Genomic DNA, 25,315 nt, shown 5'->3' with positions numbered 1-25,315 from the left:
TTTTGATCGTCCATTTTGTTTGTAGTGTCTGTGCTTTTGTGTTTATGTCTATTAGGTTTTGTCCTCCGTTGCGTATTGTCTGATGTAGCTGTGTTTTGTTGATTCTTGTTTTCGCGTTGTTCCATATAAAGTCGTATATAGGTGTCATGGTCTTGTCAATCTGTTTTTTGTTTGGTGTCGGTAGTATTTGTAGAGTGTGCCATAGTTTGCTGAGTATTAAGGTGTTCACCACTGTGATTTTTCCCTTAATACTCAGATTTTGTCTCTTCCAGTCTTGTATTTGTTTTTTGAATTTGTGTGTACATCTGTTCCAGTTTTCTGTTATGTCGTCTGTTCCGTCATTGGGGAAAGTCAGGCCTAGTGTGCGTATTTTGTTTTCTGTCCAGTCGAAGCCAAGCGGTCCGGTTTTTTTGTCTTTGTTTTGTCCTATCCACAGTCCTTGGCATTTGTCTCTGTTGAGTTTCTGTCCGGTAGCGGTTTCGAATCTGTGTAGGGTTTTGTCTAGGTTCTGTAAGGATTTCAGTTTCGTGATGTAGAAGAGTGTGTCGTCCGCGTATGCTGTTACCTTTGTTTCGTTGTAGTTTGTCTTTATGCCTTTTATGTGTTTGTTTTGTGTTATGTTTTGTATTAGTATGTCTGCCTGTAGTATGTAAAGTGTCATGGATAGAGGGCATCCTTGTCTTACCCCTCTTGTCGGGTAAAACGGTCGTGAGATGTGTCCGTTTGTTTTTATTTTTGTGGATATGTTTGTGTATAGCGTTTTTATGTTTCGTATAGTCTTGGGTCCGTAGTTGTATTTCGTCAGTGTTTTGAAAAGGTACGTCCAGTCTACTCTGTCGAATGCTTTTATTTGGTCGATGGATATGATTGCTGTGTTTCTCATGTCTTCGATGTTTGCTATTTTTATAATGTCTCTGGTGTACAGTAGGTTCATGTGTATTTGTCTGTGTGGGATGCATGCAGTCTGGTATTGGCTGATGATGTGTGGTAATGTATTTTTTATTCTGTTCGTCATTGTCTTTGTGATGAGTTTGTAGTCTATGTTCAGTAGGGAGATAGGTCGCCAGTTTGTTATGTCTGTTCTGTCTCCTTTTTTGTATATGCATGTGATTAGAGCGTCTCTTTGTGATTGTGTTAAGTAAGATCGGTCCAGTACTGCGTTTGTCATTTTTGTAAAGTGTTTTGTCAACAGCGGCCAGAATTTTTTATAGAACTCCGCTGTCAGTCCGTCTGTGCCTGGTGTCTTTTCGTTTTTCATGTTTTGTAGTGCTGTTGTGATTTCTTGTTCTGTATAGTCTTCGTCGCATAATTTTCTTTGTGTTTCTGTTAGTCGGGGGGTCTTCGTTTCGGTTAGTATTTCTGTCTGTGTCTGTATGTTCAGGTCTTCTTTGGTGTATAGTGATTCGTAAAAGTCCGTCATAACGTTTAGTATCTGTTCGGGGTCTTGCTGTAATTGTCCTTGTTTGTCTCTCAGTTCCGTTATTTCGTGGTGTGCCTGTCTTTGTTTTTCTAAATTGCAAAAGTAGTTCGTCGGGCGTTCTCCGTCTATGTTCCGTATCTGTTTTGTTCGTATTCGTGCGGCTTCTTCTTTTCGTCTCTGTATATGTTCGAGTTTGTGTCTAATGTTCGTGCTCATGGTGTTGTCTAGATGTTTCCGTTCCTCCTTTCTCAGTGTGTTTCTCAGTTTTCTCGTTAGTCTCAGTTCTTGTGTTTTGTTCTGTTTGTGTCGTTTGTGTGCGTATTTCAGTGTTGTTTCTTTTATCTGTTTTTTTGTATTTTCCCACCATTCTGGTATTTGTCTAAAGTCTGGGTGTTTTTCTGTTTGAATGGTTATTTGTTTTGTCATGAGGTCTATGTATGTCTTGTCATTTAGTAGGGTGTTGTTCAGTATCCAGTATCCCCTTCCTCTCGGTTGGGGCTGTACGTTTATGGTGATTGTCGGTGCGTTATAATGGTCTGAAAGTGTGGTGGGTTGGTGTTCTGCATTTGTGATGTATTGTCTTAGAGTCTTGCTTGTGTAAATTCTGTCTATTCTTGTTCTCGTCTTTGTCTGGCTGTGATAGTGTGTGTATTGTTGTTCGTTTGGGTGGAGTGTGCGGTAAATGTCTTCTACGTCTAAAGTGTAAATAAGGTCTTGTAGTGCGTGTTGTGAAATGCATCTGTATTTTTGTAGTGCTGGTGAACGTCTGTCTTTGTCTGATAGTGTTACGTTAAAGTCCCCCGCCAGTATGTAATGTCTGTCTCGAATTCTGGGCGTGCATAGTATGTTTTTTAGGTTTTCCCAGAATTCTTTTCGTTTGTATTGGTGTTGTGTGGTGTTTCCTGATGGTGCGTATACGTTTATCATAGTAATGTCTAGTTTGTCAATGTGTATGTCTGTGATTTGGTATTTACCTTGTACGTCGTTTACGGTGTTTGTCGGTTTGATTGTAGGGTCTTTTATGTGTATGAGTGTTCCGTCGGTGTTTTGTTTTCCGGAGCTGAATAGTATGGTGCCTGTGCATAGCGTAGCTGTTTGTCTGTACAAGTCAGGCGTGATGTGCGTCTCTTGTAGAAAAGTTATGTGTTGTTCTGATTGCTGTATGTTATGCAAAATCTCCCTTCTTCTCTGGAGATTTCGCATACCAGCCGTATTCATTGTTTTTATTGTAATAGTCATTTTTATTTTTATTTTTTAGTTTGGAGATATCGTGTGTGTAGTTGGTTAAGTTAGGTCTCTGGTCGGTTAGGTTTTCGTTTCGTTTTTATGTCGTTCATTTTAGTTTCTTTTGTTGGCGTCGTCACACTTTTTCTTTTCGTAGGTTTTTGTTGGGTGTCTGTTTTTGTGTCCGTCACCGTAGGCTCTGTTTCCATTGGTGTAGGAGTCGGTGTCGAGTTTTGTGACTGTCTTGTGACGTCAGTGTTGTTGGTGTGTTCAAGCTCAGTGTTTTTTTCGTTTGTGTTGTCTTGCTTTTTTGTTGTTGTCGGTACTGGTTGGGTTTCCGTTTTGTGTGGTAGCGTTATGCTTGTTTGGGGTCTGGGTGCTGGTTTGGGTATCAGCGTCATTTGTTTTTTCTTTTCCGTCTCTCCGTTTGTTGCGTTTTGTATGTTATGGGGTTTGTCTGCTTCTTGTTTTTGTGTTTTTTCTATTTCCCCGTCTTCGTCCTCATCTTGTGACATTTCGTCAGTGTCTGAAATTGCTAGGTCTGCCAGTAGCTCTTGTGTGTCTCTTGGTTTGTGTATGGGTGTCGTGTTTTTTCCCCTGAAATATAGGTGGTGCAGCCTGTTGTCTATCTTAATTGTCGGAGGTATTTTGCTTACGTCAACAGTCGGGATGATGTGAACGAGTCTCCGTCCGTCTCGTATTTGGTTGTTGCTTGTGTAATATCCGTAAGAAATATTTACTATCTTACCAAAATCTTTAAGCTCTTCATAGATCTCTTGGTTTAGTACCGATGCGTCTGTCTTGATCGTGATTAATAGTACTTGGTTTCTTCTCGGTTTGATTGTTGTCTTCTGTAATTCTCCCGGAATGTTTAATCCCTTTAGAGTTAGCTCTTGGACTTTCTCTTTCGATTTAAGTTCTACCGTGTATTGGCCCCTTCCCGTATATTGTATGGATGTTATGCATCCTGGGCCAATCACCTTTTGGATTGCTACTTGTATTTCTCCCACTTTTTTTTCTATTCCATTTGGGGTTTGGTCTTTGGTAAAGGACATTAGTTGAAAGATCCGGGAGTGTATTTCCTCTTTTAAAGCTCTTTTTTCGGCTTCTTTTGTGTTTGTTTGGAAGTCTTGTGGTGGTGCTGTTCCGGGCTGTTTCTTTTTCAGCGCCTCTGCAAAAGAAAGTGCTGACCCGTTTTTTTGTTTGTTTGCGTCTTCGTTTGAAGGTTTCGGGTCAGCAGATTTGATTTTTTGTTGGTCAGTAGAATGTGGCTGACCGTTCTCAACAATTTTTTGGCTATTTGAAATGCCTTCTGCTTTGGTTTCAGAAGTAGTTAGCTTTGAAATCGATTGGACTTTGAGAGTTTCCTTTTTTTTTTCGATTTGATTTAGTTTACGCTCTGCTTTTATTTTTTTGTTTTGCTTTTTAGGGCTGTTTCTTTTGTTTAGCTAGGGTAGCTAAAGAAAGTGTTCTAGGTTTTTGTCAAAAGAAACCTAGGAGAAAACTCTGCGAATAAATTCGGCTTAAAAAAATTAAAAAAAGAAGATATACAGCGAACTGTATATCTTTAAAGTTTTTCACTTGGGTAAGTGTTTTTTAAAAGTTTCTGTAGCAAAGGCTTCGCTACAGAGGAAAGTTACGTTTTCGCCTCTACGGAGGAGAAAAAAAGTTTTGAAGGAAAATAGTCTCTTACGCGGGGTGTCTCTAAGTCTTCGCAGCGAGATGCAAAACCATAAATAAACCACCGAAGCAAGTAAAACTAATTTTTTTAAAAACTCAATAAGAAAGAACTCAAGATAAACTTTATTAAAACTTTACTAAAATCACTAAAAGATACTACACTTGATCTTAGCCATTAGGCCGAGAAGCGATACTTTTTCAACGAATTTGTGTGCTGGCTCCCTCCCTTTGAACGAAAAAACTTGTGGGCATTTGAATAAGTCGATGGGTAACTGTAAGTTTGAACAATGAAAACATGGGCTCGTTGTATGAAACTAAAACTGCAACAATTTCATTCTAAAACATTTGGGTTTTTTAACCTTCTTTCAGAAATAACCCAACTAACCAAGATTTAAAAATAACACTGGGCAGCAGCAGATTCAAATGCATAATGCGATCAAAAGCCAAGTTGAACAATCCAAAATCAACTCAAAATACTAGCGCCCCGACAGATTTTTTCTGTCAAAAAACATTTGGAGAACCTCTGTATTTAAATGTTCTTTTCATCTGTTGTAACGATGGTACTTTAATCCATCACCAAAACAGCAGAGCTTAGGAAGATTTGTTTGTCATTAGCCTCAAACTTTTCCCAAATAGCAATTTCTCACAAACTAAAATCTAAAAAACAAAGTTGAAGTTTAAAAATTTGGACGGTGTAAACTAATTTAAGACTTTAAACTGAGTAGCAAGAAATATTTTTGAAATATTTCAGTTTACATATAAATTAAACAAAGCATTTTATTGGAAGAAATGAACTCCTTAAATGTTTACTGACAAAAAGGTAAAACAATTTAAAAAAGTGACCTAAAACACTCAAAACATCAAACGACAAATGGAAAAGGACAAACTTATGACCCTAAATTACAGTTGACAGCATCATGTTAGCAAAAGTAATGCATGCATACACACAAACGCGCATACATACTTACATTCAAACATGCATACATACTTACATACAATTTTCCATACATACATACATACATACATACATACATACATACATACAAACAAACTTCCATACATACATACATACATACATATATTCATGCATCCATGCGTCATGCCAATACCTTAGGACATTTAAACAGTGCGCTCTCAGTCCTGGACCACAGATAACCATGGGACTGATAGAGATAGCACCATACTGGAAGATATAGCTTGCCTTCATCATAATCAGGTGGAATGTCAACAAATTGATTTCTATTCATGCTAATAGCCACAGAGCCATACAGAAAACTGCAGGGAACTTTGCAATGGAGCAATTGCAGATTGTCAGGCCAACTAATGAATTTATGGCAGAGATAACGAAGAAAATCATGAAAAGCCTTGCACATCTTATCTCGATTTTTCACAAACTCACAGAGTGTGGTGAATGGAACAATGCAAAGTTTTTTTTAAAAATTTTTAATATATTACATTTTTTACATACTGCCCAACCTAAATCAAGCCTAAAAATGTATTTGCTTAAATCATAGAACCTCAGGATTGATGGAGAACAAATTTAAAAATACTATCTAGCAGACTTGGGTCAATTTCAATTGTAAATGTAATTGAATTAGGATTACTTGAAATTTTAATAGCAACTGAATTACAATGACTTGGACTTGTAATTCACTTACAAGTCATATCATTACAATTACTTGTGACTGTACCTTATAAAATACAATAACAATTACTTCATGAAAATACATTTAATTACAATTAAGTTACAGCCACAATTGAGCCAAGTCTGATGCTAACCTAACTTAACCCTTAACCAACCTTGCCCCAGAACCATATGTACACTCAAAATTCAGTACTTTCGATATTTTATTTTCAATGCTTAGACTTGCTACCTGAGGCTGGGTTAATTTTAACAAAAACTCTGTAAAACATTGAAAAGCCATGTTATGAAAAAGCCAAACAAAAGGTTTGATTCAAAGTGCATTGAACATGCCATTTAAAAAAAAAAAAATTGTCACGTATCTTTCATCAAACTAAAGGATTGTTTTAAAGAAGTGGACTTGTACAGATTGTCCATTGAAAAGTATCCCTAATTGACCATTCATTTGTTGGCCTTGTGTCAGTTTAACTGTAAAAGAAATAAAGCTGTGAACAAACTAAAGAGATATTCTCAGAAAGATGCTTCTTCTGTTTCACTCACCGATACGAGCGAGAAGAACTCCTCACTTTTCCTCGCTCACTGGGATGCTCTTGTGAGTAGCAGTAGTAGCAGTGGTAGTGCAGATTTTAATACAGATATTTCAGGAACTCAAGACGGACTCTGAAAGTCTCTTGTGACTACCCCTAAAAATGCAAATTTATTTCTAAGCATTATTTTTTTTTTTAAATCAGGAACTACTTTTAAGTATTTTTGAAGACTTGAGAGAGTAAAGTGTACAAAACAGTAGTGGCTAAACTGCTTCAAGTTTTAAAATATAAGGTAGAAAACATTGAAAATAAGTAGCGCAGTACTTTTTGTTACTTAAAGCATTCTTGATAAATGATAAAAACTTAAATGGAACTCCTCTAAACTCACTTGTCTTGGTTTTGCCTTAGATACTCTTTTCTTTCATTTTTTTTTTTTTTTTTTTTTTTTTTTTTTATTAGAAACAAACCAAAAGCACCTTTTCGGCTCCTTGACGCTAGGCCGACACCAAAAACTTTAGTAGGACTGCGCGTAACCACTACACCGTTGTTAAACTAAGATCGTAGTAACTAAGTAACTAAGTTAAACTAAATTCGTGGAGCGTAGTAACTCCTTCAGTTTACCTGTCAGTTAAATGATGAAAAGTGTACGCGATCATTCGATCGTAGGCTTTTTTTTTTTATTTCATTGTTCCCCTTCCCGAAACCCCGAAATGAACGAAATACGATTGGCAAGTATTTGATGCATACCTTAATACACAGTGACTAAAATGTAGTATGTGTTTTTTCCGTGCCCAGCGAATGGTCGGAAGATAGTGCATGCTTTTAGATATCTTAGAGCTTGCGGTTTCATACTAGTGCCAAAGCCTTTGTGTGATTCTTTTTTAAAAAAAAGCAGAAGTTAGATTTTTTGCATTTAATGACAAAAAAACAAAAATTTTAGCAAGATCTAATGATTAAATTTGAATAATGATTTGTAAAAACCATGTTCTGCCTCAGTTGCACATAAAATGATCATATTCTAATCAAGAAGTAGTTAAGCTCTCTCAATCTTTTATTTTCTGCAACCTTCCTAAAGAAAAACATTCGTTATTCAAAAGAAATTATTCAAACAGTTTTTTGTTTTCTTTTCTTTCTTTTCCATTTGTGATCAAATTATGGTTAGTACTAACGGTAGCACATTGCATCCACTTCCTTGTTATTAGTATTTTCTTACCAGCATTAACAACATTCGTTATTTCGTAACTATCCAATTAATGCTTAATAGTTTTAAAATTTACCACAAAAGACTACATTAACTGTCTTGTAAGCGCCAATAAGAATATAATTAAATAAGTATACAACGCCTGGAAGGAAGAAATGTGCTGCTGTTTGTCTTTCTATAATCATCAACGAAGAAATGAAAAAGAAAAATCGGACTCTGGTTTGATTGACAATTCTCAATGCAATTTATACATTCTTGACGCACACAAACATGGTGACAAACAAACAATACTAGGAGCCAATAGTAATTTGCTAAAATTTGATTTTTTTTTTTTTGCAGGAATAGAGTTCTTATAGTTTTCGTTTCTAAAAAAGAAAAAAAAAAAAAAAAATGAAGAAAGAAAACAAGTCAAACAAAAAAACAACAACAACAAAAAACAAATAGGTTTTCAGTTGTTCATAGACTAAGACGGATTAGAACAACTCGAGTATTTTATTTTAGCAGCTAATTTGTTCTCGGCGATGTTTGCTCCATAAAATATAACGATTGCAACAGATATTTTCATTTGAACCCATTTTCTAATGCGTATAATGTTTTTAAAATTTGTGTGGCATAAGACTCTCGTCTCTTTCTCTTGCGCTTCTTGTCACCAGTTCCAGCGACTTTTCCGCCTTTCTTACCAGCGCGCTTCTCGCCTTTTTTTGCCACCTTTGGCGCTTGTTTTCCTCCGGCTTTTGGTGCGTCAGATCATTTCGACGAGCTTAGCAGTGAAAATTTTTTCTTCTTTGTTTTCATTGCATTGCAACTGGATTTAATTTAAAGTAGATTTGTGGTTTCCAACTTGATAACTTTTCCGTTCTACGCACTTCTATTGGTTTTTAAAAGATTACGTCATTTGAGCATTGTTTATTTCTTTTTCACTATTGGTCAAAAAACTCTTTTCTGTTTAACAAAAAGCCGCACGAGATCTCTAGTCTGTCAGTCTGTTTTCAGTAGAAAACAAAATGTAAGCACGTGGAAAAGGTGGAAAAGCTAAGGCTAAGAGTGGCTTTCTTCAGTTTCCTGTTGGTCGTGTCTAATCTCATCGGTTTAGGCGCACCATCTACTTAGCTGGAGTTTTTGAAAACCTCTCCGCCGAAAATGTTAGAGCTAGCTGGTAATGCTGCACGCGATAACCAGAGAGCCAGGATCATTCCTCGTCGTTTGCAGCTAGCTGTTCGCAACGACGAAGAAGTTAAACAAGCTGTTGTTTGGTGTTACAATCGCGAGCAGCGGTGTGTTGCCAAACATTCAGGCTATGTTGCAATCGTTCCAAAACGGCAATCTAAACAATACCAAAGGCTAATTTCATAGCTACACACCTGTTCAAAGATTATTGTTAAGGCATTGGAAACTTACGCGAAGTTGATTTGTAGACTTGCTGTAACTGATCCAAACATGCAATAATAGCTGTTTTCAAGTCATAAACTACAAGTCAAAAAATATACCAGAATCCAATATGAAATATACAAAAATGGATGGAAATTGTTACTATTGTTGTTACTATCATTACTGTTAGTTTGTTATTGCCATTACTTATTTTTTATGATTATTACGATTGTTATTATCGTTATTATCATTGCTGTTGGTATTATTATTAGTCTGTTATTGCTATCATCATCTTTTATTACCATTATTACGATTGTTATTATTTTCAATCTTACTATTATTATCATAATTTTATTATTGCGACTATTTTTTTTTTCTTTCAACAATTGTTACCATTATTGTTTTTTATTACAGCCACACATTGTATGATTTCTGGTGTTGCAGCCGTTCGATCACGCTTACTGTTTGCGACTAGATTTTCATTGATTTTATAAGAAAGAAAAAAAAACAACAACAACAACAAAGAACTTTTGAACGAAATAAAATGTGTTTACACTTTTAGGAAGCTTTGTTTACCTTCTCACTGACAAATCTTCACTCGAGGATATATACATAACATATAAATACACATAAAATATACCTTTTCTCAAATACTCGTTTACGTCCAGTAACTCATAGAGGGCTGAGTGAGGGTTTTTTTTTTTTTGCATCTTTAAAGGGGGCGAGCGCGAACGCAGGCCCCCACTACCAGAAATTGTACGGTCGAGTTACCGACGTTAGCGGTAATCGCAGGGGTCAGCCCAGGCGAAGTGCAATGCAAGAGCCTCACCCTGGAAGAAGCCCCATGTTGATCAGGTTTACTTCCCCGTCAGGTAAGTATGCCTTTCCCGTTGTGTGGGGAGCCTCGGACGTGCCCCAATCTTCGCAATTGTGGTTTTTTGATTGGACCCTAACCGCATCGTTCCGTTTTTTTTTCTTTTCTCTTTTTAATGGGCCGCACTCAGCAGTAGTGCAACGCCGAGGCAACCCGCGGTCAGGGCGAGGTAAACCTACGATCCCTTGACCAAATGCCAAAAATCAGATTAATATATGAGCCGGACTATGCCGGCGTACCAGATATTAAACTGATAAGAACAGATACTACACTTGATCTTAGCCATTAGGCCGAGAAGCGATACTTTTTCAACGAATTTGTGTGCTGGCTCCCTCCCTTTGAACGAAAAAACTTGTGGGCATTTGAATAAGTCGATGGGTAACTGTAAGTTTGAACAATGAAAACATGGGCTCGTTGTATGAAACTAAAACTGCAACAATTTCATTCTAAAACATTTGGGTTTTTTAACCTTCTTTCAGAAATAACCCAACTAACCAAGATTTAAAAATAACACTGGGCAGCAGCAGATTCAAATGCATAATGCGATCAAAAGCCAAGTTGAACAATCCAAAATCAACTCAAAATACTAGCGCCCCGACAGATTTTTTCTGTCAAAAAACATTTGGAGAACCTCTGTATTTAAATGTTCTTTTCATCTGTTGTAACGATGGTACTTTAATCCATCACCAAAACAGCAGAGCTTAGGAAGATTTGTTTGTCATTAGCCTCAAACTTTTCCCAAATAGCAATTTCTCACAAACTAAAATCTAAAAAACAAAGTTGAAGTTTAAAAATTTGGACGGTGTAAACTAATTTAAGACTTTAAACTGAGTAGCAAGAAATATTTTTGAAATATTTCAGTTTACATATAAATTAAACAAAGCATTTTATTGGAAGAAATGAACTCCTTAAATGTTTACTGACAAAAAGGTAAAACAATTTAAAAAAGTGACCTAAAACACTCAAAACATCAAACGACAAATGGAAAAGGACAAACTTATGACCCTAAATTACAGTTGACAGCATCATGTTAGCAAAAGTAATGCATGCATACACACAAACGCGCATACATACTTACATTCAAACATGCATACATACTTACATACAATTTTCCATACATACATACATACATACATACATACATACATACATACATACATACAAACAAACTTCCATACATACATACATACATACATATATTCATGCATCCATGCGTCATGCCAATACCTTAGGACATTTAAACAGTGCGCTCTCAGTCCTGGACCACAGATAACCATGGGACTGATAGAGATAGCACCATACTGGAAGATATAGCTTGCCTTCATCATAATCAGGTGGAATGTCAACAAATTGATTTCTATTCATGCTAATAGCCACAGAGCCATACAGAAAACTGCAGGGAACTTTGCAATGGAGCAATTGCAGATTGTCAGGCCAACTAATGAATTTATGGCAGAGATAACGAAGAAAATCATGAAAAGCCTTGCACATCTTATCTCGATTTTTCACAAACTCACAGAGTGTGGTGAATGGAACAATGCAAAGTTTTTTTTAAAAATTTTTAATATATTACATTTTTTACATACTGCCCAACCTAAATCAAGCCTAAAAATGTATTTGCTTAAATCATAGAACCTCAGGATTGATGGAGAACAAATTTAAAAATACTATCTAGCAGACTTGGGTCAATTTCAATTGTAAATGTAATTGAATTAGGATTACTTGAAATTTTAATAGCAACTGAATTACAATGACTTGGACTTGTAATTCACTTACAAGTCATATCATTACAATTACTTGTGACTGTACCTTATAAAATACAATAACAATTACTTCATGAAAATACATTTAATTACAATTAAGTTACAGCCACAATTGAGCCAAGTCTGATGCTAACCTAACTTAACCCTTAACCAACCTTGCCCCAGAACCATATGTACACTCAAAATTCAGTACTTTCGATATTTTATTTTCAATGCTTAGACTTGCTACCTGAGGCTGGGTTAATTTTAACAAAAACTCTGTAAAACATTGAAAAGCCATGTTATGAAAAAGCCAAACAAAAGGTTTGATTCAAAGTGCATTGAACATGCCATTTAAAAAAAAAAAAATTGTCACGTATCTTTCATCAAACTAAAGGATTGTTTTAAAGAAGTGGACTTGTACAGATTGTCCATTGAAAAGTATCCCTAATTGACCATTCATTTGTTGGCCTTGTGTCAGTTTAACTGTAAAAGAAATAAAGCTGTGAACAAACTAAAGAGATATTCTCAGAAAGATGCTTCTTCTGTTTCACTCACCGATACGAGCGAGAAGAACTCCTCACTTTTCCTCGCTCACTGGGATGCTCTTGTGAGTAGCAGTAGTAGCAGTGGTAGTGCAGATTTTAATACAGATATTTCAGGAACTCAAGACGGACTCTGAAAGTCTCTTGTGACTACCCCTAAAAATGCAAATTTATTTCTAAGCATTATTTTTTTTTTTAAATCAGGAACTACTTTTAAGTATTTTTGAAGACTTGAGAGAGTAAAGTGTACAAAACAGTAGTGGCTAAACTGCTTCAAGTTTTAAAATATAAGGTAGAAAACATTGAAAATAAGTAGCGCAGTACTTTTTGTTACTTAAAGCATTCTTGATAAATGATAAAAACTTAAATGGAACTCCTCTAAACTCACTTGTCTTGGTTTTGCCTTAGATACTCTTTTCTTTCATTTTTTTTTTTTTTTTTTTTTTTTTTTTTTATTAGAAACAAACCAAAAGCACCTTTTCGGCTCCTTGACGCTAGGCCGACACCAAAAACTTTAGTAGGACTGCGCGTAACCACTACACCGTTGTTAAACTAAGATCGTAGTAACTAAGTAACTAAGTTAAACTAAATTCGTGGAGCGTAGTAACTCCTTCAGTTTACCTGTCAGTTAAATGATGAAAAGTGTACGCGATCATTCGATCGTAGGCTTTTTTTTTTTATTTCATTGTTCCCCTTCCCGAAACCCCGAAATGAACGAAATACGATTGGCAAGTATTTGATGCATACCTTAATACACAGTGACTAAAATGTAGTATGTGTTTTTTCCGTGCCCAGCGAATGGTCGGAAGATAGTGCATGCTTTTAGATATCTTAGAGCTTGCGGTTTCATACTAGTGCTAAAGCCTTTGTGTGATTCTTTTTTAAAAAAAAGCAGAAGTTAGATTTTTTGCATTTAATGACAAAAAAACAAAAATTTTAGCAAGATCTAATGATTAAATTTGAATAATGATTTGTAAAAACCATGTTCTGCCTCAGTTGCACATAAAATGATCATATTCTAATCAAGAAGTAGTTAAGCTCTCTCAATCTTTTATTTTCTGCAACCTTCCTAAAGAAAAACATTCGTTATTCAAAAGAAATTATTCAAACAGTTTTTTGTTTTCTTTTCTTTCTTTTCCATTTGTGATCAAATTATGGTTAGTACTAACGGTAGCACATTGCATCCACTTCCTTGTTATTAGTATTTTCTTACCAGCATTAACAACATTCGTTATTTCGTAACTATCCAATTAATGCTTAATAGTTTTAAAATTTACCACAAAAGACTACATTAACTGTCTTGTAAGCGCCAATAAGAATATAATTAAATAAGTATACAACGCCTGGAAGGAAGAAATGTGCTGCTGTTTGTCTTTCTATAATCATCAACGAAGAAATGAAAAAGAAAAATCGGACTCTGGTTTGATTGACAATTCTCAATGCAATTTATACATTCTTGACGCACACAAACATGGTGACAAACAAACAATACTAGGAGCCAATAGTAATTTGCTAAAATTTGATTTTTTTTTTTTTGCAGGAATAGAGTTCTTATAGTTTTCGTTTCTAAAAAAGAAAAAAAAAAAAAAAAATGAAGAAAGAAAACAAGTCAAACAAAAAAACAACAACAACAAAAAACAAATAGGTTTTCAGTTGTTCATAGACTAAGACGGATTAGAACAACTCGAGTATTTTATTTTAGCAGCTAATTTGTTCTCGGCGATGTTTGCTCCATAAAATATAACGATTGCAACAGATATTTTCATTTGAACCCATTTTCTAATGCGTATAATGTTTTTAAAATTTGTGTGGCATAAGACTCTCGTCTCTTTCTCTTGCGCTTCTTGTCACCAGTTCCAGCGACTTTTCCGCCTTTCTTACCAGCGCGCTTCTCGCCTTTTTTTGCCACCTTTGGCGCTTGTTTTCCTCCGGCTTTTGGTGCGTCAGATCATTTCGACGAGCTTAGCAGTGAAAATTTTTTCTTCTTTGTTTTCATTGCATTGCAACTGGATTTAATTTAAAGTAGATTTGTGGTTTCCAACTTGATAACTTTTCCGTTCTACGCACTTCTATTGGTTTTTAAAAGATTACGTCATTTGAGCATTGTTTATTTCTTTTTCACTATTGGTCAAAAAACTCTTTTCTGTTTAACAAAAAGCCGCACGAGATCTCTAGTCTGTCAGTCTGTTTTCAGTAGAAAACAAAATGTAAGCACGTGGAAAAGGTGGAAAAGCTAAGGCTAAGAGTGGCTTTCTTCAGTTTCCTGTTGGTCGTGTCTAATCTCATCGGTTTAGGCGCACCATCTACTTAGCTGGAGTTTTTGAAAACCTCTCCGCCGAAAATGTTAGAGCTAGCTGGTAATGCTGCACGCGATAACCAGAGAGCCAGGATCATTCCTCGTCGTTTGCAGCTAGCTGTTCGCAACGACGAAGAAGTTAAACAAGCTGTTGTTTGGTGTTACAATCGCGAGCAGCGGTGTGTTGCCAAACATTCAGGCTATGTTGCAATCGTTCCAAAACGGCAATCTAAACAATACCAAAGGCTAATTTCATAGCTACACACCTGTTCAAAGATTATTGTTAAGGCATTGGAAACTTACGCGAAGTTGATTTGTAGACTTGCTGTAACTGATCCAAACATGCAATAATAGCTGTTTTCAAGTCATAAACTACAAGTCAAAAAATATACCAGAATCCAATATGAAATATACAAAAATGGATGGAAATTGTTACTATTGTTGTTACTATCATTACTGTTAGTTTGTTATTGCCATTACTTATTTTTTATGATTATTACGATTGTTATTATCGTTATTATCATTGCTGTTGGTATTATTATTAGTCTGTTATTGCTATCATCATCTTTTATTACCATTATTACGATTGTTATTATTTTCAATCTTACTATTATTATCATAATTTTATTATTGCGACTATTTTTTTTTTCTTTCAACAATTGTTACCATTATTGTTTTTTATTACAGCCACACATTGTATGATTTCTGGTGTTGCAGCCGTTCGATCACGCTTACTGTTTGCGACTAGATTTTCATTGATTTTATAAGAAAGAAAAAAAAACAACAACAACAACAAAGAACTTTTGAACGAAATAAAATGTGTTTACACTTTTAGGAAGCTTTGTTTACCTTCTCACTGACAAATCTTCACTCGAGGATATATACATAACATATAAATACACATAAAATATACCTTTTCTCAAATACTCGTTTACGTCCAGTAACTCATAGAGGGCTGAGTGAGGGTTTTTTTTTTTTTGCATCTTTAAAGGGGGCGAGCGCGAACGCAGGCCCCCACTACCAGAAATTGTACGGTCGAGTTACCGACGTTAGCGGTAATCGCAGGGGTCAGCCCAGGCGAAGTGCAATGCAAGAGCCTCACCCTGGAAGAAGCCCCATGTTGATCAGGTTTTTTTTTTTTTGTATTGTATTTTATTGTCCTCTGGTCACTTACCATACGGACATTTATAACAAATTATGCTACATACAATTTGTGTATAAGGTCGTGTAAATTTTAATACAATCATAACTATAGTTTTGTATATAAAGCATTAAATATTGTTACAGTAAGGTAAGGTAAAAACCTTATACCGATGTTTTCCGGATGTTTTTGCTTACGGAGAAAGTTAAAAATTTTTTTTTTTTTTTTTTTTTTTTTTTTTTTTTAAAAAGACCGGCTTTTCTCTAGAAGTTGTATTTAAAGTAGTAAAGTGATTAGTTATACGGTTTTCATTTAGACTTTTTCTATAATTTTGTTTTAGTTAGTTTTTGCTTTTATTGAGCTTTTTTATTTTACATTATTTTCTTTGATCTCCCGTCTCAGCGTAGGCTCATAAAATATCATTGGGAAAGGAAAAAAGATTAGATAGAGGGAAGGAAAGAAAGATAGATCGAAGGAGAAGTAAAGAGAGATACTACGAGAGCTACTTAGGAATGATGGAGAGAATTAGAAAGAAACTGAGAAAAAAAAAAAAAAAAAAAAAAAAAAAAAAAAAAAAAAAAAAAAAAAATTATTTATCGAATGCAAAGCGAGAGAGAAGAAAGAAGAGTTAAGGAAGAAAAGAAGGACAGAGAGAAATAGGGAAAGAGGGAGAGAATCCTTTAAAGATAGAAAAAAAGGAAACAGAGAAAGAGGGAGGGAAAAAGAGAGAGAGAGAGAGAGAGAGGAAGAGAGAGAAAGAGTTACTTATTTAAGGAACTAGAGGATTGAATGATGGGTGTTCACCGAACCGACTTCTATATCAAAAGTCAGTCGGTTATTCCCGTTTATAAGATTTTTAAAATGTTCTTTGTATGATAAATTATATTTTAGCGCTATGGCGTATTCTGTATTTAATTTGTTTATTATGAGATTTTTGAAGCGTTCTATTCTTGCTTCAGGTGGTTTTTGTTTATTTTCGAGCGCGTCGTTCATTCTGTTAAAATAGATCTCTTTGTACAGGACTTCGAGCAGAATTTGGCCTAGCTCGTAACCTTTTTCTTTTATACCGAATATGAAAAAATAAATGTTGTTTCTTGCAAAAGTATTCCCCGGGTAAATCTTTTTCAGGAGGAAAATCAGGATTTTTACTAGTGGTTGTACCATTTCGCAGAAGAACATCATGTGTTCCGCGGTTTCTTTTTTCTTCCCGCATTGGGGACATAGGTTTGTTGTTGCGCATTTGTTGCGGAAGAGTCTGTCTAAACTTGGCAGGCAAAAGTTGATGAGTTTCCATCTTATTTCGCCTGCTTTGTTGTCTGTGTTTCTCTTTCTGATGCTTTTAAAAAGACTCTCCCACTCCTCTTTTTTGGTTCCTTGAAACTCTAATGCGTACTTTCTTTTCCATCTTAGATGTTTTTGTTCGTCTGTTTTTTCTTGTTCTATTTTCAGTAAATTATAGAAGTCTTTGTTTTTAAGATCTTTTATAGGCGTCCAGATTTTATCGATGTTTGTGATTTTATAATCGTATTTCGAGATGTCTTCGGTGGTGAAACTTGTTTCTATCTTTTTTCTCCAAGTCTTAGGGATGCTTTCGATGACTTTTTCAAGTTCGCTTTCGTCTACGCCTATGGATTTGTAGGTGAGAAAACCTGGCTGCACTGACTTGCATATGTCGTTTAGTATAACAATGTCTGAAAAACTCTTATAGTCGGAAAAACGCAGCATTTGGCCTTGTTTTGCGATGTGTTTGTTAAAAAAGATGGGTTGCGCCAAGATGTCAGCAACGGTGAGGTCGTTTTTCAGCTCGTTATTGGTTATGTCTGTCCATGTTCTCAGCAGGTTTTTGTAGAATGCGGGCATTTGTCTCAGACCTTTTTCGGATATGAACGTTTGAAAGACTAGTTTTCCTTGGTTTGTTTTTCGGTATTTGTTTAGGAATAAGATCATCAAGTCGCTCCATGGACCTTTCGAACTTTCTTGATGTAGCTTTTTAATCCATCTTGATTGCATGGCTTTGATTTGCAACTTTATTGAAATTATTCCCAGTCCACCGTCTCTCACCTTTCTTTGTGCGTGTGTGTTAGTCGACCTAGTTTTTCTCTCTTTCCAGAGGAAGTTGTTGATTTCTCTTTCTAGGTTGGCTAACACCACATCTCTTGGTGGTGCGACGGTGGTTGCAATGTACCAAAGTTTACTGAGCAGAATGTAATTAATGATGATAGCTTTGCCTTTTATGGTGAGATTTAAATTTTCCCATATTTTAATGCTGTTTCTTATTTTATCAAAAGCAGGTTTCCAATTGTCCTCGTACCTGTCTGTGCCATCTTGGTTTAGAGTCACTCCGAGTACTTTGATTTTCTTTGAGTTCCATTGGAAACCTAAAGGTCACTCTTGTACTTTCTTCCCGATGTTTGCTCCCAGCCAGAGACCTTTAGATTTCTCCTCGTTTATTTTTGTTCCGAGGCACTCCTGAATTAAAACGAGCGATTTCCCCAGCTCGTGGATGGAGCGTTTTCCTACTAGGAAGAAAAGAGTATCGTCTGCATATTGCAGAAGTTTAGTTTCGTTTAAGTTTACTTTAATACCTTGGATATTTTTGTTCAACCTGATGAAAGAGGCAACGATTTCTGCCTGAAGGACATACAAGATCATGGATATGGGACATCCCTGACGTACACCTCTTTTCAGAAAGATGGGATCAGATAAGAAACCGTTTATTTTTATTTGAGCCGTTATGTTTTGGTATATTGTCTTCAGAAAGCGGACGAAATTCTTTCCGAATCCGAGGCGTTTTATACAACGAAATAAAAAGTTTCTGTCAACTGAGTCGAAGGCTTTTTCTTGGTCTATGGAGACGATGCATGCCTCTAGATTTGAGAGGTTTGCGTAAGTGATGGCGTCTCTCGTAAAGGAAATGTTGTTGGTCATGCATCGCCCCGGCACACATGCTGTTTGCTGTTCGTGGATTATTGATGGCAGGATTTTTGTTACTCTGTTTGCCATAGTTTTGGTGAGTAGTTTATAATCCACGTTCAGCAAAGATACCGGTCTCCAGTTCTTTATGTCATGTCTCTCTCCTTTCTTGTGCAAACAAGTAATTATGGCGTTTGCCTGCGATTTACCTAATTCTTGCTTTGTGGTCCACTCAGTTAGAACTTCCCTTAGGTCGTCCTTAAGGATGAACCAGAAAGCCTTGTAAAACTCAACCGACAGTCCGTCTGAACCCGGAGATTTGTTATTCGCCATGGCGAACAGTGCTCTCTTCAATTCTTCCGAGTTCAGGTCCTTGTCGCAATCTCTTCTTTGATGTTCGCTAAGCGTTGGATTGTCTGTTTTGCTGATTAGAGATTTTTGTTTAGTCTTATCGAGATCTTTTGCTGTATAGAGATCTTTGTAGAAGTTTCGTACCTCGTTCATGATTTCGTCTTGGTTCGTTAACAAGGTCCCATTTTTGTTTGTTATTTCCCGCATCTCTTTCTGAGCTAGTTGGCTTTTTTCTAGGCTGAAAAAGAAACGCGTTGCTCTCTCCCCTTCGACTCTCCATTTCACTCTGCTCCTTATCGCCGCCCCTCTCGCTCTGTTCTCATAGATTAGTTCAAGTTTTTCTTTTAGGTTGGTTATAAGCTGACTTAGGTGTGGTTTTTCAAGAACTTTTCGCGTGGCGTTTCTGATCATTTTTAGATATTTGTGTTCTTGTTGTTTTTCTTTTCTTTTTGCTGTTTTGCCAAATTTTCTAGAAAGCGCGCTTATTTCTTCTTTTCCATTTTCCCACCATTCGGAAAGGGATGAGAACTCGCCTTTCCTACTTTTGAATTTTCTCCAGAAGTTTTCAATAAGATTAGCATATTCTTTATTTTTAATTTGCGCGTTATTTATTACCCATAGACCTGGTCCTTTCTCAAAGTTTGTTATGTTGTATTTAATGAAGGCCGCGTTGTAGTGGTCCGTAAAAAAGATAGGCCGGTATGAAAGAGAAATTTTTTGTCTGTCGGATGACATGGAGTAAAAACGATCTAATCTCGACAAATTCCCGTTCGAAGATCTAAAAGAAAAAATTCGGGTTGTCGGGTTTAGAACTCTCCATGCATCCTCTAGACTAAGCGCGTTTAAGAGTTTTTGAAAGGAGTGTTTAGATGTACAAGGTTTTCGGTGTACGTCAGGGAATCTGTCGATCTCATCCAATGTTAGATTGAAATCCCCCCCCATGCATATGCTTTTTGAGTCGATGTTGAATTTTTTAATTTCAAGCAGCAAGTCTTTAAAAAATATTTTTCGCATGCTTTGGGAGTTACTTGTTCCCCCCGACGGCGCGTAGACGTTGACAAAAAGGAAATCTTTTTCTTTTATTTTTATTTCCATTATAAGAAAATTCCCGTTTGGGTCTTCGACCACTCTATTAGGAGAAAGATTTTTATGTTTGCCTAATATAGCCACCCCCCCTGTGAATATACCCCCCGGTGCGTAAAAAACGCTCCCTTTCCAGTTTTGTGTTAAGTTTTTAATGTTTTGGTGCGTCAAATGGGTTTCTTGTAGAAATATGAAATCTGTTTTAAAAGACTTTGCGTAATGGATGAAATTGGTTAGCTTGTTCATATTTCGCAACCCGCCACAGTTTGATGACATTATTGAGACGGCCATTTCAAAAGAAAAAACTGGAAAGATCGGAGAGATGAATTTTTGGAAGGGAAGATATTTTTATTTAGGTATAATAGAACTTTAAAATTATAGAAGAAATTCTTTAACTGTTTTTGTGGTTTTGATTTTAATGGCTTTCTTCTAAAGAAATTTTTTTGCGCACCTTCAAAAGAACAGATGTTTCTTTTTAAAGGATAACGAAACGCTGGCGCCAAGAAAAATAGGCGCTTAAGTGTTCTTAATTTTAATGATCTACGACATTGCGCAATTGCAGATACTTTTCTAGCGCTATTGTGAAAACTTTTAAAAAGCGTTCGAAAAAGCATGCGGTGGAACGTTTCCAGATTAAAAAAATTTTTTGAAATAGAGAAAAAAATAGAACAGAGAAGAGTTAGAAAGGTATTTTGATAAGTTTCTTTCATCTCGCTTTGCATTTTTCTAAGTGATTGAAACGGGAGATCTAAAAAAATAGGTAAAACAAAAACAGAAAAATAACTCACGATATTGATTCCTTGCATGGCATCGGTACCGAGTCTTCCTCGTCAAAACTTAAGTTCGCTTCTTCCTCCTGAGAAAAACTTTGTTCTACATTCTCTTTCGTATTTGTACTGTTTATTTTATTTATAGTTTTTTTGGGGTTGGGTTTTTCTCTTCGTCCCCCGTGTCTTTTTCTTGTTTGGACTGTAACGAAATCTTTTTCTTTCGGGCGAGTTATCGAGTCTTCCAGTACTTCGTCAATGTCGAAAGGTTTTGGTGAACTTACAGCCGAGGTCTCGATGGCTAAGTCTTCTAAAATACAAGGTTCTTCCGTAACCTGTTCTTTTACTTCTGGTAGCACAGTTTCGATTTGGGGCTGTATCGGTTCGGGTTGTCCCCTGTGTTTGTACCTTAGTGTTAGTCCATCTATGTTCTCGTATCGAGGGAGAGGGTTTTCACTTGGGTCCGACCAATTTGAGATTACAAAAACGACATTTCCGGTAAATATTGTTTCACCTTCAACTGTGGTTTTTTGACAATACCATGTCTCCAGAATACCTCTCTCTCTGGCCAAGTGTCTACCAAGGGTAGTTATGGCGTTGGAACTGCCGCTTCGAAGAAGTCCGATGGGAATGTTTTGGACTAAAACGTGGATTTTGGGAACGTATTTTTGACGAAAGAATAGCTTGGAGCCTTTGATAGTAATTTCAGACTCTAGAAATTTAGAAACATCTGAGTTGCTGTGTAGAGCGAACTCGAACTGCTTGTGTTGAAAGTGTCTTGTTACGCCCCACACCGATGAGAGAAGATTTAAAGGTTTGAGAGCAGCTAGAAACTCGTTGACGCTGCAGTTGAGAGAACCGTATTCGCATACCAGGACAACTCCTTCGCTGCTAAATTCGCTTCGTTTATTGAAGATACCGAGATTTGTTCTTGAACTGGTCGAGTTCGATTTTGAAAAAGGTTCGTTCGCTCTGACTGCTTTCGCATAGTTCATCGCGGTAGGTTGAGAAGGTTGCTCCATATTGAAGATACAATCGATAAGCTCGATTCAGCACGCACTCACTAAACGCTAAAGAAAACTTGTTGATCAGATATTATGATTTTTATTTCGGGTCCTCCAGCTAGTTGCCTTGCGGACCCTAGTCATGATATACACGAGTTTCCGTTTACAATATTAAAAAAATGAAAAATATATAATCTCGTGACTATCATGACGCGAACAAAAAGTGGCCTCAAAAAAATAAAAGAAAGAGTGAAAAAAAAAAAAGGCCAGAAAAAGTAACCAAAAGAAAATATTCTAAAAAAAGGAAATGAAAAAGTTTAAAAGTTTCAAATGGAGAGCAGAGTTGATTACTTCAAAAAAGCGTCTCAAATTTGCTTATTTTTTGGAATTCGAATTTCATTGAGAAATTATTGCCTTATATGGAGCGTTGTTCGCGTGTTTTTATCTCCTCCTTTGGTTATATAGAAAATAATGTTTTAACAATATAGCGTTTAAAAAATAAAAATTTGAAATAAATTTGACTAAAATTAAATGTTTAGTGTTTTTAATTTTCTTTCATTAAGAAGTGTTAATTCTCTTGATGTCTTTTTTCCTTGGAGTCGGAGGCGGTCCGCTCCTTTTATTTGTAGTTTTCTCGTCGCTTTCTTTTTGTTGTCTTTTTTCTTTCCTAATTTCTGTTTTTGATTTTACTAAAGTGAACTCTGTCTCCTTTTCACTTATATCTAAATTTCTGCTCTGGGTTAACTCATTAAGCTTTTCAACTAATAAACAACGGATATCGTATGGTAGGCTTCTTAGTTCTTCTTGAAATTCTTCGTTTATTTCAGTGGCGGTCACTTTCTTCATTAAGTCAAATATATATTCGTCGGTGATAAGTTCTTTTTCCTCGATATTTGTTTGGATGTTATTTTGTGAGTTCGAAGTTATAGTGTTCTTTTCTAAAGTAGAATCATTTAAATTTACTGGTTGGGTGGTCACTCTGATATTATTTTTTTCCTTAGGTGATTCTTCTTCGTCACTAGTTGGTTCTGTGTTTTTATTCATCTCGGCGTCATTTTTTTTCATTTCTGTGCATCTAGCATTCGGGGGATGCGAGTTCTTGCACACTCCGCACAGGAAGGACTTTCCAGCGAAGTGCATCGCGACTCGCACGCCCCCAATTTCTATGAAGTGCGGTAGGTCTTTTAACGGTACTTTGAGTTTAACTCGAAAAAGTCTCCTGCCATCTCTGAGGCTTTTGTCGAAATCGTAGGTTGTGTGTGTAATGGTGTATATTTCATCTACAAAAGGGTCTAATGCTTCGAGTAGCTCTTCATCGTTGATTAGCGGATCGCATTTAAATGTAATCAAAAATCCAATTTCGGTTCTTCTTTTTTTCGATATGGTCCTGTTATGGTTACTAATTTTCAGATCTGAATTTATAAAAGCATCAGCGTCGATCGTCTGATAGAACTCTATGATCCAGTGGCCTTTGCTTCTATGGGTAAGGCTCGAAACCTTTCCTCTGCCGATTATTCGGTGGATCTCGTCATTAATTTCTTTCGCACGAGTTTCAATGTATTTGCGGTTTTGAGATTCAGAAGGGTCCATAAATATGTTGATGTCGACTATTTTTTCCACTCGCGAGGCTTGATGTTTCTTTGTAGCTTCGGCATATGAAGACATATTCGAGATGAGTTTTCTTGATGGTCGCTAGTTAGTAATTCTCTGCTGTGATCTTCAGCCTGAGGAGAAGAAAAAAAGACCCATGTTGATCAGGTTTACTTCCCCGTCAGGTAAGTATGCCTTTCCCGTTGTGTGGGGAGCCTCGGACGTGCCCCAATCTTCGCAATTGTGGTTTTTTGATTGGACCCTAACCGCATCGTTCCGTTTTTTTTTCTTTTCTCTTTTTAATGGGCCGCACTCAGCAGTAGTGCAACGCCGAGGCAACCCGCGGTCAGGGCGAGGTAAACCTACGATCCCTTGACCAAATGCCAAAAATCAGATTAATATATGAGCCGGACTATGCCGGCGTACCAGATATTAAACTGATAAGAACAGATACTACACTTGATCTTTTTTTTTTTTTTTTTTTTTTTATTTCCTTTTACGTCACATCAGCCATGGGCAGCTGTGGACGGTATAATTTACATATTTACAATTTCGTGATAAATTTATTTACAATCGTATATATTTTTTATTTGATTTTTTGCTATATAATATTTTTTTTTTTTTTTTTTTTTTTTTTTTTTTTTTTTTTTTTTTTTTTTTTTTTTACTTAGTCAAGTTTTTTTTTTTTTTTTTTTTTTTTTTTTTTTTTATTTACATTATTTACATTTTATATATTACGGATATTATTTGTCGAGGGTTATGTTGTTTTGTGTTGTTGTGTTTTTGTAATGTTTTTTGATGTTTTCGTCGCAAATTTTAATAGCGGTTTTGTAAGTGTTTTGATTTTTGTTTTCTGTCTTTATTTCTGTTCTCAGTCTCTTTATTAGTAGCGTGTGAAAGTGCAGTGGAGCGTTTAGTTTTTTGTTTTCGAAAATCAGTGCGTTTCGTGTGTGTTGTATTGTTTCGTAAAAGGTGTCTATGCATGTGTCGCCTATACTTCTGTCTTGTGCGGTTGCAATACCCATAAGAAAAAATTTTAGGGTATTGCTGTATTTGTCGTTTGGGTATATGGTGTTCAGTATGTTTATGATTTGTATGCATATTTTCTGTGTGTCTGGGCAGTAGTAGAACCAGTGTTGCAATGTTTCCGTTTCGTTTTTGTCGCATCGTTTGCATGTTTTGTCTATGTTTTTGTTCCATTTGTGCATAGTGTTGAGTGATGGGAGTTTTCTGTGTATGTATTTGTATTGTATTTCGTTGGCTTTGTTATATAGGTTTCTGTCTTGTAGTTTTTGAAATTTTCTGTCCCAGTCTCGTTTTGTTATGGGCGTTTGTCCGGGTGGGAGTTTTCTGTTCCATTTTATATGTCTGTCGGGGGGTGTCATTTTTGATGTCAGTATTCTGTGGTATATTTGTTTGTTCGTTATCTGTGTCAGTTTTCTGTTTTTGTTTTCTATGTGGATGGATGGGATGTATTTGCGATATGTGTAATTTGGTGTTTCTGTGTTCAGTTTGTGCATCCATGTGGTCGGTATCCTTTTTGTTATTTCTGTTAGTGTTTTGTGTGGTATTTCTAGTTTGTCTGCTGTGAGTAGTCCTGGTGTCGATAAGTTACACAAGTCTGCTATTATTTGTATGTCTTGCGTTTTTGTGTGTTTTGTGGGTCTCGGTAGGGGGGGGAACGGGTTTTCTGTAGTGGGTTTTGTTGGCAGTAGGGGGTTATAGTATAGCGGTTGGTTCAGTATGGCTTCGAGTGTGTCGTCTTGTACTTTTATGTCTTTGGTAAATGTCTCCCAGTTGTGTATTAAGTCTCTGTATGTTTTGGGTATAGGGGGTTTTTCGTTGGGTGTGGTGGCTGTGTATAGCGTGTATTTGTTTTGTCTTGCGTTCCGGTATCTGTTTAAAAAGTGTATTGCTGTGTCTGTCCATGGCATGTGTGTATTGTGT

At 36.2% G+C, this 25,315-nt stretch overlaps 1 long non-coding RNA gene, 3 other non-coding genes and 2 pseudogenes across 5 annotated transcripts; all 6 read right to left on the bottom strand.

Annotated features, from left to right (window-relative positions):
* Positions 1-4,337: 4,337 nt before the first annotated feature.
* Positions 4,338-4,516, bottom strand: LOC149877570 (U2 spliceosomal RNA; annotated as a pseudogene).
* On the bottom strand, positions 4,459-12,739 carry LOC149877567 (uncharacterized). Of its 2 annotated transcripts, XR_016448041.1 has the most exons (6): positions 12,612-12,739; positions 12,237-12,379; positions 9,093-10,703; positions 6,882-9,018; positions 6,507-6,649; positions 4,459-4,981 (listed from the first exon to the last, which is right to left on the bottom strand). It is a non-coding gene; the product is annotated as an uncharacterized LOC149877567 (long non-coding RNA). The 2 variants fall into 2 exon arrangements; XR_016448040.1 differs by having other exon boundaries at positions 6,882-10,703.
* LOC149877569 (U1 spliceosomal RNA) lies at positions 9,779-9,942 on the bottom strand. Its single transcript, XR_016448159.1, has one exon. It is a non-coding gene; the product is annotated as a U1 spliceosomal RNA (small nuclear RNA).
* On the bottom strand, positions 10,047-10,238 carry LOC149877568 (U2 spliceosomal RNA). Its single transcript, XR_016448235.1, has one exon. It is a non-coding gene; the product is annotated as a U2 spliceosomal RNA (small nuclear RNA).
* Positions 12,740-15,508: 2,769 nt separating the features above from the next.
* Positions 15,509-15,674, bottom strand: LOC149877566 (U1 spliceosomal RNA). Its single transcript, XR_016448171.1, has one exon. It is a non-coding gene; the product is annotated as a U1 spliceosomal RNA (small nuclear RNA).
* A 7,991-nt stretch (positions 15,675-23,665) lies between these two features.
* Positions 23,666-23,901, bottom strand: LOC149877565 (U2 spliceosomal RNA; annotated as a pseudogene).
* Positions 23,902-25,315: the final 1,414 nt, after the last annotated feature.

This window comes from Hydra viridissima, unplaced genomic scaffold (assembly GCF_058129835.1).
Source record: "Hydra viridissima isolate aposymbiotic clone 2 unplaced genomic scaffold, HvirCarnegie_v1 scaffold_16, whole genome shotgun sequence".
Lineage (NCBI taxonomy): Eukaryota > Metazoa > Cnidaria > Hydrozoa > Anthoathecata > Hydridae > Hydra > Hydra viridissima.
This window is presented reverse-complemented; position numbering and strand designations above follow the sequence as displayed.